Source organism: Oryctolagus cuniculus, chromosome 20 (assembly GCF_051225735.1).
Source record: "Oryctolagus cuniculus isolate XC-2025 breed Fujian yellow rabbit chromosome 20, ASM5122573v1, whole genome shotgun sequence".
NCBI classification, from domain to species: Eukaryota; Metazoa; Chordata; class Mammalia; order Lagomorpha; family Leporidae; genus Oryctolagus; species Oryctolagus cuniculus.
This window is the reverse complement of record NC_142886.1, coordinates 1,854,214-1,875,886: the sequence shown is the minus strand read 5'-3', so window position 1 is coordinate 1,875,886 and position 21,673 is coordinate 1,854,214. Positions and strand designations below refer to the sequence as shown.

Here is a 21,673-nt window from a genome sequence, read left to right as displayed (position 1 = left end):
CATTATGGGGCATATATTCTATTAAGTCCTGAGCCAGGGTAAGTTTCATGGCTTTAGGAGTCAGGAGGGTGATTGTAGCCACTGCTGAGAGGCAGGTCGGCAATCCCTTGGCCACTAATCAAGCTCCTCACTAAGATATCCCACAGATTGTTGAGCTGGTTCTCTAATTTGAGTCAATACTCCTAAAGCCATCCTTTTTTTAACCAATTGAAACACTTAGGTCAGGGGCCTCAAGTAGAGCTCATTTAGGCTGAGTGAAGTCTCATTGGTCTTCTGTGTTCCATACTAGAATATGAGTTCTGGTCATCTGGGTGTCTTTTGCCAGGATCCATCAGTCATTTCAAGTCATTTCCTAGTCCCTCACAAAGGACAGATCCACATAGTAGAGATTAGAGCAGTCTCAGCTCTAAGCAATTAATACAGCCTTAGTCAGCAAGCCTGGCCCCTGAGTCTTAAGACTGGCAGCTGCACTAACTGATTTTAACTGGCTGACAGGGAACTGGTGTTCTGAAGAGAGAGAGGGTTGCTATGAGGGACAGTGAAGCTCTGTGAAAAACAGAGGCATAAGCAGTCACTTGCTCATCCATCTGGTGCGATGATGTGAGGCTGATCAGAGTTGGATTTGAGTTAAACCTGAGTCATGACATCAAGGTATTGTGGCGGAATGAGGACAAGGGTTATCTCAGCTCTCATCTCATGTCAAAGAATTTGTATGCAAACAGGGACAGTGAGCAAAGTGAGATTTGTTGATAGCCAGCACCTCCTGCCTCAGCAGTCAGGGGGAGGGCTCCAAGGGAGGAGATGCCAAAGAAGCTTACCAGTGTCTTCCCTTTATAAACATGAAGTGGCTCTCTCCGATTGGCCTCTTTCTGAAAATCTGACCCAGACTTAACCAATCAGGGGAGGATCAAAATAACAGCTATATCAGAAGGTGGGTATTACTATCTTGTCTAGCTTTGGTAAAGCTAAGTGCAGTTAATTGGCCTAAGTGCCTTCCAAATAGGCATAACAGCCTTCCAACTAATAATATGTTATAAGCCTGTGTAACTCCTCACATCCTCATCTCTTTCATTGTGACATCCAGAATATTAGCCAGCCAACTGGCAGGAGACAGAACCCCATGGTCTTGACTGCACATGTCTGAAGTTTCCAATTCACTGAGATAGGAAATGGGTGGGAGAGCAGGTTTGCATTAAAATACCACTGAGTCTTCAGTTCTTACTGAAGCTTAGTAAATTGTCTTAATTAATGTTTTTTCATTGTTGAATGTCCTCGAGACCATTTACACAGCATTACATGGTTGGCTTTATATTTTGTTTTAAAGTAATTTTCAATAGAATGGAGATCTATAGAACTATTTATTGTCATGCCAGAAGTCTCTCCAAAAATCATTCAATTTTATAGTTAGAATGCTCAATATCCTGTAAATTATGTTTTAATTGCTGTATTTTAATGATACATCAGTTACTAAAAACAATTAAACTCAATCAGTTGTCAGTCTCCTGTGAGTGACTTATTATAATTGACGTGGTTTTGGAGGCCCTCAAGAAGCTAAAGTGACACTTATCATAATTTGACATTTTTATTTTAAATTGTGTAGCAATCATCTTCTAGTTCATTAAATAGATGAAATTAGGGCACATGCTGAAAATACCTGAGAATAAACTAGAAAACTATTTCATATTATGTAAAAGATGTCAGGAATTTTAAAATCCAGTGATCCATCATGCAGTTAATTTAGCAGATAAGGCAGAGGAGCTAAAAGGAAGGACTAATAAAAAAATTTGCAAAAGTAATATATTTATATTTGTACATAATGCATCCTTCCTATTTGTCATATAATATTAATTGATAGTTTATAGCATCCATGATTTAAAATTTGCTACATCTTTAAGAAATATCCATCATGTACACTGTGTTCCTGTAAGTACATTTTTCTTTGTAAAGATTTATTTATTTACTTGAGAGGCATAGTTGCAGATAGAGAGAGAGAAATACAGAGAGAGAGGTCTTCCTCTGCTGATTCACCCCCCAAATGGCCATAATGGCCAGAGTTGTGCTGATCCAAAGCCAGGAGACAAGAGATAGTTCCGCATCACCCACACAGGTGTAGAAGCCCAAGGACTTGGGCCATCTTCCACTGCTTTCCCAGGTCATCAGCTGGGAACTGGATTGGACGTCAAATAGCTAGGACTCAAACCAGCACCCATATGTGGTACCAGCATTGCAGGCAGATGTTTATCCTACTACACCACAGTTTTGGCCCTCCAGGTGTAGGTTTTTTTAGGGTTCTTATACAATGGTATTTATTTTTCAGGAGTTATAAAAGGTAGATACCATAATGCTCTTATGTAACTGCAGATTTTTAATCATTTCTCTATTTCTCTTCAGTTTTAATGTTTTCTAGTAATCCATCTTATGAGTTACTGTATTGATTTTACCTGTACACTGTACGGGCCAGCCACACCAATTGAACGGAACCTATGGGAGAGAGGGACCTAAAAGAGGGACAAGGGCAAAGAGAATGGAGCCAACACAACAAGGCAAATCAAGGCTCATTTATTCCAATATCTCAGTGGTATTTATACATAACCAGCACAAAGAAGCACAAAGGATTACAACATATGTAAGCAACTTATCAGGGCTCTGGTAACACAGATAATTTTAACAGAGTGTTCTTGATTAACATCCTCCTTCGGGATGGGAGTCTGTGACTTTCTTATCCCAAGAACTCCACAAGCCAAGACTGGCCTTGATTTGTCCAAAGGCTGCCTATATCTCCCCCTTTTTGATTTTATTGAGAATGGCCTCTGTCTTAGGTTGCCCTCAGTCATCTCTGTCCTTATCCATCATTGGTAACTCTGGCAGCTTGGCCTAGAGCCCTGTCTTAGGTTGGTACAGGATGCTGAGTTTCTTACCCATCTTTGAGGACCATTCCAGTTTAACATGAGGTGAGAGATGAAATATACAGCCAAATATCAATTATTTTTATTATAAAAGAGGTTTTGTACAAAGCTTTAAATGATGAACCTCAGTTCATATAGATTGCAGCAAAGTTAGCATAAATTGCAGAACACACGGAAAACATCCCATACAAAATAGGAAAAGCAGTTGCAGTCCAGCCAATAACCAATGAATCCATTGAAACCCTCCAAATGTTAGGGGGTTAGTAATAAACATGTGTTGCATTTCATTTTTGAGTTTATCAATAACAGACTCTATATATGGCATATTGTTAGTAATGTTAAAACAACATCCCCCAGGCACAGATTCACAGCTTATATGATCTTTTAACAGCAAGTAATCAATAGCTGCTCAGTTTAAGAGTACTCCTGAGTGAACTTGATCCAATTCTTCAGCTATATTGGATAGTGCAGTAGCAGTAAGATTGATTGTTTTGGTCACCAGACATGTAAGCCTTTGTAGTCCACGATTATTTCCATAAACCAATCCAGGAACTCCCACTAGCTATATAGCTATGGTAAAGGCAGGTCTCCAGTTAAGATGACAGTATCATCACAGTTCTCAGGTAATGAGTGTCGCTGTCGTGTCTTTGGAAATACAGATGTTAGCACTGGGGCCACACAGCCCAATGAGCAGTTGCGAAAATTATCAGGGGCTAACGATGTAAAAGCAAATTGGTTGCATAAAAATACCCATCCTTTAGGAGCCCATGTCCCATACTACTACCAGATCAGGTCTATTCCATTGATTGGTGATAGGATACCTCCATTTTACCATTGCTCTTTTCGTAGCTGTTTGTGGATGCCAGTGTCGATCAGCTGCAGAATAACCATCTTTATCCAATGTGAGAAAATTTAAAATGAATAAAGCATGTGAGAACCATTTGTTAGGAGAATGGGCAGAAACCCCAAACTCCCCCTTTTTTATTTTATTGGCACCCAACATGGGGCAAAAATATAAGCAGGTCCATTATCCATTTTGATTTGTTTTGGAGTTCCTAGGGAAGTAAAAACTTGCAAGCAATGAGCAATAACATGTTTTGTAACTTCACCTGTATGTAAGGAAGCAAAATTAATCCAGAACAGGTATTCATAGACACATGTATATATTTTTGTTTACCGAATTCCAGGAAGTGGGTGATATTCATTTGCCATAGTTGATTGGGGAATAAACTGCAAGGATTAATTCCATAATGAGGTACTGGTAACTGAATAGAGCAAGTAGAGCAGGATTTTGCAATTTGTTGAGCTTGTTCTCTAGTAATTTTATGTTTTAAATCTAGTGTATGAGTATTTAAATGATGTGAATCGTGATCTTTTGTTGCTGTTTCAATAGAATATACACACAGAGCAGAATCTGCCAAATGATTACCTTCTACCAAAGGTCCAGGAAGATTGGAATGTGCTCCAATATGAACGATAAAGAAAGGGCAGGTATGCTGTCAAATGACAGTGCAAATGTGAGAAAACAAAGGAGAAGTAGCAGAGGATTTAGGAAAGAATGAACAAATTTCTAATGAGGCACCAATAGGAACACATATTTACTATCAGTGTATGTGTTAATCGCTACATCCAGAGTAGACTGCAATGCAAGACAGCAGCTAATTCAACTAGCTGTGGAGATGAAAAAGGGGTATTAATAACTACAGTAGCCATCATGAACTACAGAAGCTTGACCAGTGTTAAAACCATCAGTAAATATCAAGGCAGCATTTTTTAAGGGTTGAAAGTTTGTATTTTGTGGGAATACACAGGGATGTTGTCATAAAAATTGTATTATTTTATCTGCTGGATAGTTATTATGAACTTGTCCTGAAAAAGAAGCTAATGCAAGAGGCCAGTCTTCAGTAAAAGACAGGAGCCATATTAGCTGTTTGTTAGTATACGGTTGACATATACATGTCATCTCTATTCCAAATATCTTTCTACATTCTAGTCTCCCTTTAGCTATAATCTCAGCTATTGCATTGTAATATGGTACAACATTCTTTTTAGGAGTAGCCTATAATATATCCAAAGTAAAGGAGCCTTTTGCTGCAACAGAGCAGTGGGTAAATAATCTGTAATCAAAATAATAAGAATTAAAGGTTGATTATAATCAATATAAAAAACAAAGCTCTGAGATAAGGCTTGTTGTGCCTTTTCCAAGGCCAGCCATGCTGCGCGAGTAAGCACTCATTGAGAGGTAGAGGAACTATCTCCCTTTAGGATATCAAACAAAGGTTTAAGGCCTCCTGTTGTGAGGTGGCTTTCTGTGGAAGTATTTTTTCGTGGGTACACTTGGAAGACTAGATATTGATAAGGATATTGAAGTTGCATTTTCTCAGGGACATGATAAGACCAAAAGCAGATAACTGCTCTTTCATTACCATCAGACATTGCATCACCAAAAATACCTCGGGTCCAGCTATCAAAATATCATCCATACAGTGTATAATATATAAATTGCTATATATTTTGCGAATTTTTTGAAGGCAACATCAACGAATTGTTGGCACAAAGTAGGGCTATTAGCCATTCCTTGAGGTAAGACCCTCCATTGGTATCTTTTCATAGGTTCTTTAAAATTTACTGATGGAACAGTGAAAGCAAATTGGGGCCAATCTTCTGGATATAAAGGGATAGTATAAAAACAGTCTTTTGAATCTATTATTGCAAAATAAGAGGTTTTTTTTTTTTTTTTTGGAATTGCAGTAGGCAATGGTAGACCTGGTTGCAAAGCCCCCATAATTTCCATAGTAGCATTAACAGCCCTAAGGTCCTGAAGCAACCGCCATCTTTCAGATTCTTTTTGATAACAAAAATAGGACTATTCCAAGGAGAATAAGAGGAAACTATATATCCTGCTATTAATTGTTCTTCCACTAATATCTGTGTAGTTTTTATCTTTTCATGCAGTAAAGGATATTGATCCACCCACATGGGATCATCTGATTTCTATTTTATTTTTTCCGCATGGGGCACAGGTTGATCAGTGGCCATCTAGTGAAACCTAAGCCTTTCCAGTCATGATTAACAGTTAAAGTAATAAAAGATGTAATGCCTGTTGTTTACCTAGACCCTTACCTGGCAAATGACCCTATTGAAGCATATTAGTGGTAACAACTTCATTTGGACTACACATTAAAGCCCCCATTTTGTGTTAAAACACTCTGCCCCCATAGGTTAATAGGCAGTCCTCCTAGAATATATGATTACAATGTGTCTGTATTGCCTGTTTTATCTTTCCATTGTAACAACTCTGAACTTTGTTCTAGTCCCTGACTCTGACCAATACATCATAATTGAGTCATGGTAATTTCCTTTTTCCAATTTGTGGGCCAGTTTGCTGCTGAAATAATGGAAACATCAGCTCCAGTATCTAAAAGACCCTTGAATAATTTTCTATTTAATTTTAAGGAAAATTTGGGTCAGTCCCTAGTTACGGGTTGTATCCAATAAGCATCAAAAGATCCAAAACCTTTATTATCTCTTTTATTTAAAAAAGACTTACTAATTGAAGACAAGGGGAGCAGAATCAATTGAGCAATGCGTTCTCCTGGAGTTAAAGTTACAATTACATTATTGGCTTGAGCTATAATTTTTATTTCACCAGTAAAGTCAGAGTCTATAACTCCAGGAAAAACCTGTAACCCTTTCATAGTTGTACTACTTCTGCCCAGTAGGAGACCAAAAACCCAGTTGGCAAAGGACCAAAAATCCCAGTAGAGAGGGCTTGCAGGCCCATCTCAGGGGTCAATACTGTATAGGAGGTGACACTGAGGTCCAGTCCTGCACTACCCTCTGAGGCTCTGTGGAGGGAAATTTTTGGACTTAGGGTGTTCTGTTGAGGAACAAATATCATGGCCCCTAAAATTTGTTGGTTTCGTTCGGATGGGGCCTGGGGCCAGCCCTGCTTCTAGTTTTTTGAGCTTTGTTCTTTTAATGAATTACATTTTTTTTAATCAGTTTTGGAGTGACATTCATTGGCCCTATGCCTTCCCCTTTTGCACCGGGGACAAATCCCAGAAGTCTTATTTTGATCTTTAACTTTCGGACAATTTTTTCACACATGTCCCTGCTGCCCACATTTATAGCACCCTCATTTATTGGGCATAACCCTCCTTGTTGATTTTTGTAATGACATACCAAGCAGAGTGGCAGGTCCTGAATGTCTCTTTTTTTTTTTTTTTTTTTTTTTGACAGGCAGAGTGGACAGTGAGAGAGAGAGACAGAGAGAGAAAGGTCTTCCTTTGCCGTTGGTTCACCCTCCAATGGCCGCCGCTGCAGCTGGCGCACCGCGCTGATCCTGGCAGGAGCCAGGAGCCAGGTGCTTTTCCTGGTCTCCCATGGGGTGCAGGGCCCAAGCACCTGGGCCATCCTCCACTGCACTCCCTGGCCATAGCAGAGAGCTGGCCTGGAAGAGGGGCAACCGGGACAGAATCCGGCGCCCCAACCGGGACTAGAACCCGGTGTGCCGGCGCCGCAAGGTGGAGGATTAGCCTATTGAGCCACGGCGCCGGCTCTGAATGTCTCTTTTTAAATGAATACATTTTGCTAATTCCTCATCAAAGAGACTATCACAGAACACCTCAGCCACAGTAGCCAATCAATCCATGTTCATGTTGTACTTATGTTTTGTAGAATTTACAATACTGTGGTCATCACTAGGTAATCTTTACACAGCACCAGAAAAGGATCCATACTGAGAATTATACATCATTAATAATCATCATGGGCATGTTTAACATTTAGCTTGACTATGTGTTCCCCTGGGATGAAACAGCAGCAGCAGAGGCTTGCTCTGGCTCCCTCTTAAAGCCCCCAAGGACAAGGGTGGCTCATTGCCAAGATTTTAGGCAAGCAGTGCATCCCATCCCAGATCTTGGCCAGAGAGCCAAGACACGAAGCATGCCCACCTGTTTATTAGAAACATTCCTTTATCCTCCTCCCTGGGAACTGGCCAGGCTCCCAAGGAGCATGAGAAGGTTATCTGGCAGACAAGTTATTGTTTATCAGAGCCAAACCTAGATACAAGCCTCTCCATTTCCAAAATCTGTCCTTACATTTTGCTCTAGGGTTGCATTGAGGTGTAGGCATAAATAACATGGGCTCGTTGCATCATAAGAATACAATACAGGCTGGCACTGTGGCTCAATAGGCTAATCCTCTGCCTTGTGGCACTGGTACACCGGTTTCTAGTCCCGGTCGGGGCTCTGGATTCTGTCCTGGTTGCCCCTCTTCCAGGCCAGCTCTCTGCTGTGGCCAGGGAGTGCAGTGGAGGATGGCCCAAGTGCTTGGGCCCTGCACCCCATGGGAGACCAGGGTAGGCACCTGGCTCCTGCCTTCGGATCGGCGTGGTGTGCTGGCCGTAGCGCGCCGGCCACGGCGGCCATTGGAGGGTGAACCAATGGCAAAAGGAGGACCTTTCTCTCTGTCTCTCTCTCTCACTGTCCACTCTGCCTGTCAAAAAAAAAAAAAAAGAGAATACAATACAAATTTTTTATACAAGTATACATCCAGTAATCAAACACAATAATATTCAACAAATTTTAAGGATAAATTGAAACATATCTGAGGGGGAATTAGCCTCTTGGGCACCCATGTCAGGACATAAAAAACATCACCGTTCCAATATAACAACCCAAGCTGCTGCAGACAGCCTGAGGATGGGCAAGACAATCCCATGGCATGGAGATCTGAGGCATTGTTACTTGCTAAACAAACATGTTGAGGTGCACACAGTCCAATTAACGAATGCGTTAACATTTTGCATTACTCTAAAACTAGTGATTTTGTGTTTCATTAAGTTTTTGCAACATTTCTTTTTGATAAGACAACAAATTTTTCAGTGGATGGAACACGGTGGGTAACCATTTAGCCATAATGATAGTAGCCTCTTCTTATCTGTAATTGTTACATTCTTGTACTTTCATGGAATCTTAACCATTTGTGGCATATTTTGATTTACATTCTTTTTGTAAAGCAAACCAAGCATAATCTGCCCAAGCATTCCTATCAACAATAGGGGCAGAGCTAGTACATAATACAAAAACAGAATGAGTAGTCCAGACACTTTATCACCACAATTCCTCATTTCACATAGTAATATTAACTTTACAAAGGTAACATTTACTTCAACTGAAATATTTAAATGTAGAGTGGGGGGTGTCCAGTGTACACTGATTTATATTTTCCACTCCCAGAGTAAGTAGTTACATTTTCATTCACAACACCATCTTTAGCAAACCAAGGACTAACTTTTCAACAGCACTGATAAATTGCTCTATGGTTTGTTTCTTTAACCCTATTTCCTGCATCTGCAATAAAGTTTTTACAGCCTTTACGGCTTGCTTACCTTGTTTTTACAGCCTTTATCATGGCTTGCTTTGTTTCTTAAATGCGCATTTAAGTCTTTTCTGAGCAAATCCCATTGTTGCTCATCCAGGACTCCTTCTTCTGCAAACCAAGGACTGACTATTCCTATGGCATCAGTGAACTGTTCTATGGCTCACTTTTTTTTAACCCTATCCCCTGTGCCTGTAATGGAGTCTTTATTGCCTTTATCATGGCCTGTTTACTTTGTTCTTGTCCCATAATTTCCCCTTACACACCTGATCCAGAGGCAAGCAGTATTGGGTACTTATTGTCTTCCTTTCATTATTCTGTTATTGCTGCAGTCTTTTTCTTGTTGGGGTGGGTGATCCTCACTTCATTTCCCTCATACTCAGGTCCCTGTTTGGGCACCACTTGTGCAGGCCAGCTGCACCAGTCGAATGAAACCTAAGGTAGAGTGAGGGACCTAAAAGAGGGACAAGGGCGAAGAGAATGACAAGGCAGATCAAGGCTCATTTATTCCAATGTCTCGGTGGTATTTAAACAAAACCAGCACAAAGGAGCACAAAGGATAACAACATATGTAAGCAACTTATCAGGGCTCTGGTAACACAGATAATTTTAACAGAGTATTCTTGATTAACATCCTCCTTCAGGATGGGAGTCTGTGACTTTCTTATCCCAAGAACTCCACAAGCCAAGACTGGCCTTGATTTGTCCAAAGGCTGCCTACAGTACACAACACCAAGATATTCCTATTTTAGTTGTATATGTGTACACAGATGTGTGGGGTGTGTGTGTGTGTGTGTGTGTGAGAGAGAGAGAGCGCGCATGTGCCCATATTAGAGAGATAGCACTGAAAATACAATGAGGATCCCCAGCCATCATTTCAAACACCACCTGTGAGCTGGCTGTCGACGAAGCAGACCACTGGTTTCTATTCCACTGTTGTGAGTTGAAAAGTTTCTCCCCCAAAATTCAAATCTTAAAGCCTTAACTCCCAATGTGACTTTATTTGGAGAAAGAGCCTTATAGGAGGTTAGTAAAGTCAAATGATATAAAAATGTGAGGTCCTAGTCTGAACTGACTTGTGTCCTTATAAGGACACATGTTGTGATGACATGCACAGAAGAAACATACCACATGAAGACACAGCAATGTGGTAGCTGAGTTGGAAAACAGGGAAGGAGGCCTCAGGAGAAACCAAGCCTGCAAGCCCCTTGACCTTGGATTTCCAGTGTATAGAACTAGGAAAACTAAATGTCTGTAACTTAAAACACCCTATTTATGATAATATGGTGACCCTGGAAAAGAAATACAGCCCCACTTCTGCCTGATTTACCTGCAGCCACCAAGAGAGCTCACACAAGGAATACAGGCGTTAAAAGTGGTGGATTCAGGAGTTATAAAGCCAAAGCCAGAAATAGAGAGAAGAAAGGCAAGAGGTACAAAAAAATGAAAAATTATTTATAGAAACCTAGATTTAGGGGAAATTAATTATAAAACTGAATAAATTATATATTCACGTTTTTGAAAAGTCCATGATTTGATCCAAATAGAACTCTAAAATTTAATTTAAAATTATATAATCAGAAAAATAAAAAAGACCTGGCTTGACTTTTGTGTTTCTACAGCATGAGATCTAAGTCCACTTTCACAGCTTTTGAACTATTTTTCTTTCCAAAACTTTATGGGATAACCAGTAGTGTGACTGAAATCAAAGTCCTACATGTTCTTCCACTAAATTGAAGCAAGGTATTACCTATGGTCTTAGGAAAGTTAGTAAAAATAAAATAGAAGAAAATTAAATGTATTTATTTGGTACTTTTTACTTAAACAACGTTTTAATTTTCTATAGTCAAATATACTAATATATATATATATATATATATATAGGTGGACAGAGAGGCACTAACCATAAGTAATGGATTAAAATTAAGGTAAATTTTTTTCTTGACAGGCAGAGTGGACAGTGAGAGAGAGAGACAGAGAGAAAGGTCTTCCTTTTGCCATTGGTTCAGCCTCCAATAGCCGCAGCGGCTGGTGCACTGCGGCCAGTGCACTGCTCTGATCCGATGGCAGGAGCCAGGTGCTTATCCTGGTCTCCCATGTGGGTGCAGGGCCCAAGCACTTGGGCCATCCTCCACTGCACTCCCTGGCCACAGCAGAGAGCTGGCTTGGAAGAGGGGCAACCGGAACAGAATCCGGTGCCCCGACTGGGACTAGAACCCGGTGTGCCGGTGCCGCAAGGTGGAGGATTAGCCTAGTGAGCCATGGTGCCAGCAAGGTAAATATTTTGAAGTTACAAATTCACTAGGTAAAAGAAGCCTCCACAAACCCAGATCACAACACCCCCTACTTTGATCAACATAGGCAATGATATAATGCCCATCCAGAAAACCATCATCCCCTTCAAAAAAAAAAAAAAAAAGGACAGACAGAACTTCAAGCCCTCAACCTCACCACAATCAACCAGCACAATAGATTGCAAATATCAGACAGCAAACTGACAAACTGACCAATTCTGAACATAATGGAAGATAGGATCCACATGGAAATTAGATAAACCTAAAAAGTTCAATGAGATTGGAGGATTTCAGACAATAATGATACTCTCATGGTGTCACTCAGGATTATTGCTTGCAAGTAACAAAATATTACTTACAATGAGTTCAGAAGGTGATTGCTTGGGGCATTAATTATCAGAACTATTGGAAAAGCAAAGACACACCACCATCTGGTTTTAAGAAATGATCTCTAGGGGCCAGCACTGTGGCACAATGGGTTTAAGCCTGATCCTGCAGAGCCAGTATCCAATATGGGCACTGGTTTGAGTCCCAGCTGCTCCATTTCTGAGCCATCTCCCTACTAATGTGCCTGGGAATGCAGCAGAAGATGGCCCAAGTCCTTGGGCTACTGTACCCAAGTGGGAGATTTGGAAGAAGCTCCTGGATCCTGGCTTCAGATCATCTCAACTCTGGCCCCTGCAGTGGCCATTTGGATGGAAGATCTCTCCCTCTCTTTCTCCTTCTCTCTCTCTCTCTCTCTCTCTATATATATATATATAATTTTTATATATATATAAAACTCTTTCAAATAAGTAAAATAAAGCTTTTTTTTTTATAAAAAGAAAAAGAAATGGCCCCTAAATGCACACCACAAACCCATATTGTTAAGAAGATGCTGTGCAATAGAAAATGTCTCAAGTCCTTGGACCCCTGCACCCACATGGGAGACCTGGAAGAAGCTCCTGGCTCCTGGCTTCGGATCTGCACAGCTCTGGCCATTGCGGCCAATTGGGGAGTGAACCATCAGATGGAAGACCTCTCTCTCTCTCTCTCTCTCTCTCTCTCTCTCTGCCTTTCCTCTTTCTGTGTAATTCTTTGAATCTTTTTTTCTTTTGACAGGTAGAGTGGACAGTGAGAAAGAAACAGAGATAAAGGTCTTCCTTTTTCCATTAGTTCACCCCCCAGTGGCCACCACAGCTGGTGTGCACCGCACTGATCTGCAGCCAGGAGCCAGGTGCTTCCTTCTGGTCTCCCATGCAGGTGCAGGGCCCAAGGACTTGGGCCATCCTCCACTGCACTCCCAGGCCACAGCAGAGAGCTGGACTGAAAGAGGAACAACCGGGACAGAATCTGGCACCCCGACTGGGACTAGAACCAACCCGGGGTGCCAGTGCCACAGGAGGAGGATTAACCTATTGAGCCATGGCACCAACAAACTCTTTGAATCTTTAAAAAAAGATTTAAAAATGACATCAGTCTTAAAAAAAAGGAAAAAAAAAGAAGATGCTGTGAAGAATCACACTTAGATCTGGATCAAGAAGCTATCTGAACAATCTGAACAATCTGTTGCTCACCCAAGTAGAACTTCTGTAAAATTTCCCAGAAGATCTGATCGCTCCTTTCATAGCTACCATTTAAGACTTAGTTCATCTGCCAGACAGAACTTTTGCCACATCATGGATTCAAGTTGCAAGGATATCTGGTTTCTTATTCTATATGAAATGATCTCAGAGCCAGTGCTGTGGTGCAGCAGGTTAAAGCCCTGGCCTGAAGCGCAGGCATACCATATGGGTGCCGGTTCTAGTCCCAGCTACACCACTTCCCATCTAGCTCTCTGCTATGGCCTGGGAAAGCAGTAGAGGATGGCCCAAGTCTTTGGGCCCCTGCACCCATGTGGGAGACTGGGAAGAAGCTCCTGGCTCCTGGCTCCTGGCTTTGTATTGGCTCAGCTCTGGCCATTGCAGCCATCCAGGGAGTGAACCAGTGGATGGAAGACCTTTCTCTCTCTCTCTCTCTCTCTCTCTCTCTGTAACTCTTTCAAATAAATAAAACAAATCTTTATTTTTTTAAAAAGAAAGACATGATCTCAGACTTACAGGTTAAATCAAGAGAAATATGTTCTTTCACTGTATTGGAGAATGTAAATACAACATCACTGTGACTGGGTTAAATTGCAGTATAGGGAGTACTATGCTCCATTCAGTCTCTAGGTGGGAATCTGTTCCTTGACACTTCCAGCTCTGGTAACATCTGCCATTACATGTGATCACATCACTCCCATCTTTGCCTTTACAATGATATCAAATTCTCTCTCTCTTTTTTTAAAGATTTTATTCATTTATTTGACAGGCAGAGTTACAGACAGTGAGAGAGAGAAAGACAGAGAGAAAGGTCTTCCTTCCACTGGTTCACTCCCCAAATGGCCACAACGACTGGAGTTGCACCAATCTTAAGCCAGGAGCCAGGTGCTTCCTCCCAGTCTCCCACGTGAATGCAAGGGATGAAGCACTTGGGCCATCCTCCACTGCTTTACCAGGCTACAGCAGAGAACTGGACTGGAAGAGGAGCAACAGGGCTAGAAAGGGTGCCCATATGGGATGCCAGCACCACACGTGGAAGATTAACCTAGTGTGCCATGGCACTGGCCCCTCTCCTCTTCTTAATGTGTAAATCTCCCTTTGCTTTTGATTTATGAGCACATAAGTGATTATACACAGGGTTCACATGGAAAAACCTGGTTAATGTAATCTCAAAATCATTAACTTTATTTCACATTCAAAAACATCTTTCAAAATAATTCAGCATTTCTTGCTTGCATGGATTAAGAGATGTTATCTTTGGAGGCCAATAATCAGGTTTCCTCTTCTAGAAAGGATATGTTAACCTTTAAGTTTATATCATGAGGAAAGGTTTGCTAGAAAGGGATTGGAATAGGTTGAAAGAGATTCATTACATATTATCTAGTAAACTTCTTGATAGGGAAATAAATTGACACATCCCATCAATGGACCAACAAGACAATAAAAAGTCAGAAAGCAGCCTCAGCCTTAGCTCAGAGGCTTAGAAAATCACAAGGTTAGCTGGGAGGCTACACGATATCCTCAGCTACCTAATAATGGGGAAAATTATACCCCCATAACCTGGGAGCTTCCCCAGATGCAGAAGACAGAGTAGAAGCCCAGAAAACCAGCTAACCTAATTAAACTGCCATTTCCACCAACAGATGAATGGAGTGAAAATGTGACACACATGAATTCTACTCTTCTTACAAAAGAGGAAATGATGTCACTTAGGATAACATATATGAACACAGAGAGCATTATAAGTGATGCAAGCCTGGCACAGAAAGACAAATACACGACTGTTTATATGTGTATTTTGTAGAAGTAAAAATCATGTAGGTATATGGGCAAGAATATATATTAGATGGTGCAGGGTGGAAGTGGGAGTAGGGATAAGAAGAGACAGTGGTCTAGGGAAATATAATTTTCAGTAGAAGGTTAGTTTCTTTGTCCTACTGCACAAGACAGATGATTAAACTGTATTGAATTTTTCAAAACTGCTAGGAGTGGCTTTTTTAAAAAGTACATAAAGTGATAGATATGTTCAAAGCCTGATTTGATAATTCTGTGATAAAACATGTGATAAAACACATCTATCAAAACTTCAGACTGTGCTCACAAACATGCAAATATTTGTCAGTTGAAAATAAAGGTTTCAGGGACCTGAAACCTGTGTAGCAGGTTAAGCCGTTGCCTGCAGTGTTATCATCCCTTATGGATGCCAGTTTGAGTCCCAGTTGATTCACTTCTTTTTTTTTTTTATTTTTTAACTTTTATTTAATGAATATAAATTTCCAAAGTACAGAATATGGATTACAATGGCTTCCCCCCCATAACGTCCCTCCAACCCACAACCCTCCCCTTATCCACTCCCTCTCCCCTTCCATTCACATCAAGATTCATTTTCAATTCTCTTTATATACAGAAGATCAGTTTAGCATACATTAAGTAAAGATTTCAACAGTTTGCTCCCACACAGAAACATAAAGTGAAAAATACTGTTTGAGTACTAGTTATAGCATTAAATCTCAATGTACAGCACACTAAGGACAAAGATCCTACATGAGGAGTAAGTGCACAGTGACTCCTGTTGTTGACTTAACAAATTGACACTCTTGTTTATGGCATCAGTAATCACCCTAGGCTCTTGTCATGAGCTGCCAAGGCTATGGAAGTCCCCTGAGTTCACCAACTCTGATCATATTTAGACAAGGCCATGGTCAAAGTGGAAGTTCTCTCCTCCCTTCAGAGAAAGGTACCTCCTTCTTTGATGACCCATTCTTTCCACTGGCATCTCACTCGTGGAGATCTTTCATTTAGGTTTTTTTTTTTACCCCCCAGAGTGTCTTGGCTTTCCATGCCTGAAATACTCTCATGGGCTTTTCAGCTGGATCTGCATGCCTTAAGGGCTGATTCTGAGGCCAGAGTGCTGTTAGGACATTTGCCATTCTATGGGTCTGCTGTGTATCTCACTTCCCATGTTGGATCATTCTCTCCCTTTTTGATTCTATCAGCTAGTATTTGCAGACACTGTTCTTGTTTATGTGATCCCTTTGGTTCTTAGTCCTATCATTACGATCAATTGTGAACAGAAATTGATCACTGGGACTAGTGAGATGGCATTGGTACATGCCACCTCGATGGGATTGAATTCGAATCCCCTGGTATGTTTCTAACTCCACCATTTGAGGCAAGTCAGCTTGAGCATGTCCCGAATTGCACATCTCTTCCCTCTCTTATTCCCACTCTTATATTTAACAGCAATCACTTTTCAGTTAAGTTTCAGCACTTAAGAAGAATTGTGTATTGATTACAGTATTCAACCAAAAGTATTAAGTAGAACAAACAAAAAAATATTAAGAGGGATAACATATTAATCTGCTCACAGTTGATTCACTTCTAATTCAACTCCAACTCCAGCCATAGTGGCAATTTGGGAAGACAAACAGTGGATGGAAGATCTCTCCCTCTCCTTCTGTGTGTGTGTGTGTGTGTACCTCTGCCTTTCAAATAAATACAATAATTCTTTTTTAAAATAAGAAAGAAAAAGAAAAGTTTGCTTAAAAAAGAAATAAAATAAAAATTTTAAAGGTAAAAGATCTGGGTGAGCATTGTGGTGCAGTGGGTAAAGTCACTATTTGTGATGCTGCATTTCATATCTGAATGCCTGATTTGGGTTCCCACAACTTTTCGTTTCCAACTCAGCTTCCAGATAAAGCACTTGGGTGGAGGAGGGATAATGGTAAAAGTACTAGAATGGCTATCAACTTCATGGGAGATTTAGATGGAATTCCTTGCTTTTGGATTTAGTCTGGTCTGGCGACATCTATTGTGGGTAACTGAGAAGTGAAACAGTGAGTGAAAGATCTCTTTTTCTCCCCCTCTGTTGGGGTACACAAGTAAAAGGAAAGAGAGGATACGAGGACTCTTCCTCTGAAAAGCGCTTCCAGGACAATCCAGTATCTTTTCTTAATTTATAAGAATTACAAAAGCCTATTGTATAGTGCATGCATGTGTTCATATAACTAAGGTTTCTCTGAAGCATGTTTAGCAAAACATATTAGATATGTTAGAGTCCGAAACACCCACCACCCAAGGGACGTCTCCAAAAGACCTCTGTCATGCAAATTGCAAAGGATTTTATTTTTATTTTTCCAGCATGATGGGGCTCTGGTCAGACCAGAACAGAGCAGCCTTGAGGATCTACAGCATAGGGTTTGTAAAGGCAAAAACTGCAAAATCGGGAGGGGGGGGAATGTACGGTTGCTATACACGGTTGCTAAGATCAAAAGAGTACAAAAAATCCAAAGAGAGTACATAGTTACTGGGGTCAACATAACCTAAGACCTAAGTGAAACCAATATTCATCATAATCTTGACTATACTAGTCACAATCGTACAATTATCATTTATGATCTTGACATTAATTCACATTATATGTAAGACATAGACAAATCACATCTTTATCATTAACCCAGGTACAACCTTTCTACTTTCAAGCTTGAGCAATCATGCTAGGGGGTTTTTGTGCTCTGCCAAGGGTGATGTAGTGCACTGCTATTGTCCGACTATTTGAGATCATAGTTGCAAACCAGAGTCTCATGGTGGGGGTTACTTTCCCAGAATGCAGTCTCAAGTGCTTCAAAATGGAGTCCCTACTGTCAAGGTGCTACTTCAGATACACATGTCTGGGAAATCAGCTACATGTCCTTGTGGAGACAATGTTCCCACAAGGGTTCAATGCTCTTTTTGTTAGAAGGTCATAAACTACCCTTAATCAGTCCCTGTGGTCACACTCTGTCTTCTAGGAAGAAAATATCTTCACTAAGAGTGCTTTGGCAGAAAGCTTTTTTCCAGATTTCTCCCTTTTCTTGTTTTATAAATGTTTATTAGCAATATGATTTTGGCAGCAATTTTGCTTTTTGCATTCAGCTGCCACACTGTGTTCAGGATAAATGTGTTCTCAACTGAGAGTGCTTTGGCAGAATTTTTGCTCTCTACATTCTGCATGCCCCCCACTTTTTTAAAAAATAAATGTCAGTAATATGATTGCTTAAAGCAAAGATTGCATCCTTTACAAGTATTAGTCAAAGATGGGATGCAATGAAAGAAGCAGCATATCAGGATCAATGAGGCTATGGCAAGGCAACCATAGAAAACAATTGTTTTAACCAGATGGTGTTCTTGAATAGAGATGGAAAAAAGCAACATAAGACAGCATAATAACAACAATGAGTTATTTTGCCAATTGAATCATTATGGCTATTAAAAGAGTCTCAGGGGTTTCTTCTTGGTGTTCTTGTTGAAGCAACCACTGAGCTGAAGCAAGTAGTGACTTGAGGTCTCCCCAGGTAACCACTTGTCTGTCAGGTCAAGGAGGTCTCCGACAGTGAGATATTGTCTCTCTTTTCTTGAACCCAAGTTGAAATTGAGGGATCAGGTCCTGAAGTCCTTGAGGCAGCTCATGATGTCATTCAGGGTGAACACAACAAGCAAGAATCCACACAGGTCCTATGGGAGAGAGAACAGAGTCACACGATCTCCCCCACATTAGTAGTGGCTTTGGTCCTTTCCATGTTGGTTCAGGAGTTTGTTTATAATCCACTAATGGACAATGGTGCAGCTTTTGAGGGGCAAAAATGTTTCCTTGCTTGGGCTTCCTCTGTTCAAAAACTGCCTGAAGGGGTAAGATAAATGATTAAGTGTAAATAAAATAATAGACATTGCTTGATTAATTTGTACTGCAATGTTTACCCCTTTCTTTAATTGTTTGTGTAAAAAGGTTTTAACAGTGTAATGTGGTGGAGTGGGGGGGGGGGGCGGGGAAGGAGGGGAGGGAGCCGAGGAGGAAGATGGTGGAGAGCTGGAGGCTGGCGTGCCGCGACCCGGGAGGACTAAGCGGGAGCGGGACCAGCTGTACTAGAGTGTTACTCGGACGTGTCGGTCCACGAGGAGATGATCGCATGTCGCGTCCGCACGGACGCCTACCGCCTGGGGATCCTGCGGAACTGGGCAGCGCTGCGAGGGAAGACGGTGCTGGATGTGAGCACGGGCACCGGCATTCTCAGCGTCTTCTGTGCCCAGGCCGGGGCCGGCGCGTGTACGCGGTGGAGGCCAGCGCCATCTGGCAACGGGCCCGCAAGGTGGTGCGGCTCAACGGGCTGGAGGACCGGGTGCTCATCCTGCCGGGGCCGGTGGAGACAGTGGAGCTGCCAGAGCAAGTGGATGCCATCATAAGCGAATGGATGGGCTACGGACTCCTGCACGAGTCCATGCTGAGCTCCGTGCTGCACGCGCGGACCAAGTGGCTGAAGGAGGGCGGGCTTCTCCTGCCGGCCTCTGCCGGGCTCTTCGTAGCCCCCATCAGCGACCAGATGCTGGAATGGCGCCGAGGCTTCTGGAGCCAGGTGAAGCAGCACTATGGCCTGGGCATGAGCTGCCTGGAGAGCTTCGCCACGTGCTGCCTCATGGGCCACTCGGAGATCGTGGTGCAGGGCCTGTCCGGCGAGGATGTGCTGGCCCGGCCGCAGCGCTTTGCTCAGCTTGAGCTGGCCCGCGTCTGGAGCAGGAGCTGGAGGCTGGCGTTGGTGGGCGCGACGGTTCGGCGCCCCTGCACGGCTTTGCCATCTGGTTCCAGGTGATCTCCCCTGGAGGAGATTCGGAGAAACCCCTGGTGCTGTCCACCTCGCCTTTTCACCCGGCCACACACTGGAAGCAGGCGCTCCTCTAGTTGAATGAGCCGGTGCAAGTGGAGCAAGACACGGACATTTCTGGAGAGATCACTCTGCTGCCCTCCCGGGACAACCCCCGCCGCCTGCGCGTGCTGCTGCGCTACAAAGTGGGGGACCAGGAGGAAAAGACCAAAGGCTTTGCCATGGAGGACTGAGCGCCGCTTTTTCTCCCAGCGACCTCCCAAGGCGGCCTGACCTGAGGAGGAGAGGTGTAGGGAGGTTGGAGGAGAAAGGGCGATCCCACGTGCAAGTAGGGGGCAATGTCTGCTCCCTTTTCCCTCAGGGCTGCTGGGACAGGAACCTGACTTCAGTCTCCCTTTGAGGAGATTCTTCTAACGGTTTTATTTTTTTTTTTCTACAAAGTGGTCCCCTCCCCACCCTTCAACCAAGAGATACACCATGCTTGTTAGTGGGCGTTTACGCCTCAAAAGCATGTGGTACCGAGCATTTGGGTTTCCATTTCTTTTATTTCACAGGAAAAGCAAATACACGAATGTAAACGGCAGTTTATGAAGGGTCCATGCACACACCTGACACCTCTCAGAAGGGTGAAAAATTTCAGTGAAACTCATTGTCACTTTAATATCTCTAGAGCCATATTTTCTGTCTCTGAATTCCCCCTTTTCCTGGGTGCCTCTAGGCTATGATCCTTGTTTCTAATTTTTTTTTTTTAAATAAACGACTACTGGTACTAAAGAAAAGATGAGAAAAAAAAGAGTGTGATGTGGTGCTGGCACTGTGGCTTAGCAGGTAAAGCTGCTGTCTGCAGTGCCAGCATCGCCTATGGGTGCCTATTTGAGTCCTAATTGCTACACTTCTGATCAAGCTCTCTGCTGTGTCCTGGGAAAGTAGTACACAATGGCCCAGGTCTTGGGCCCCTGCATCCATGTAGGAGACTGGAAGAAACCCCTGGCTCCTGGCTTTGGATTGGTGCAACTCTAATTGGCTGTTGTGGCCATCTGGGGAGTAATCCAGTGGATGGAAGACCTCTCTCTCTCTCTCTTTCTGTCTCTCTCTCTCTCTCCCTCTCTGCCTCTGTAACTCTTTCAAATAAATAATAAAAAATCTTTTTTTTAAAGTGCGATTTGCATGCTCTACAATAGCTTGGCCTGTAGCATTATAGGGAATACCATGTTTTAGTTTGATGTCCCATAAACAACAACAGCTGGAGAATATATCTGAAGTGTATGTGGGAAGCATTATTAGTTTTTAATTGGCTAGGTTTATCCATGACAGCCATTGCCATGAGTAGATGTTTGATAACAAGATAAGTCGATTCACCTTTAAGGAGGTGGCCCAAATATAAACAGTATGAGTCAATGACAACATGTAGGTAAGAGAAAGGCTTAAGTAACAAACATTGAGTAAAACCCATTTGCCAAAGTTCATTAGCTTAATGTGGATTAGCTGCAGTAAAAGGAAAATAATGAGTTGTTTGAGCACACTGAGTACAGTTAGAGTTAATGGGGCATGCTTCTTCTGATGGGTGTGTGTAACTGTTTATGAAGAGATTTTGCAGATTAAAGAAAAATTCATGACTTTGCAAAAGATCTGTAAAAAGAGCAGCAACAAGAAGAGCATGATCAGCACACTGATTACCCTCTGATAATATACTGGGGAGAGGTGAATGACTGTGAATATGTGCCATGTATAAAGGATGATGGGGTTTAGTGAATAATGTCTGAAGTGTAGGGGGAAAATTGAGTAAATTAAGATCAAGTGTCAGGTGGAGAAATAAATTGGCAACATATTGGGAGTCAGTGATTAAATTTGAAGGTTGAGAGTTAAATAAACATACAGCCAAAACTATTGCA

At 42.0% G+C, this 21,673-nt stretch overlaps 1 pseudogene; it reads left to right on the top strand.

Moving 5' to 3' along the window:
• LOC149120017 (protein arginine N-methyltransferase 6-like) overlaps positions 1-20,014 on the top strand; it is a 43,412-nt pseudogene extending 23,398 nt beyond the window's left edge.
• The last annotated feature ends 1,659 nt before the right edge of the window (positions 20,015-21,673 follow it).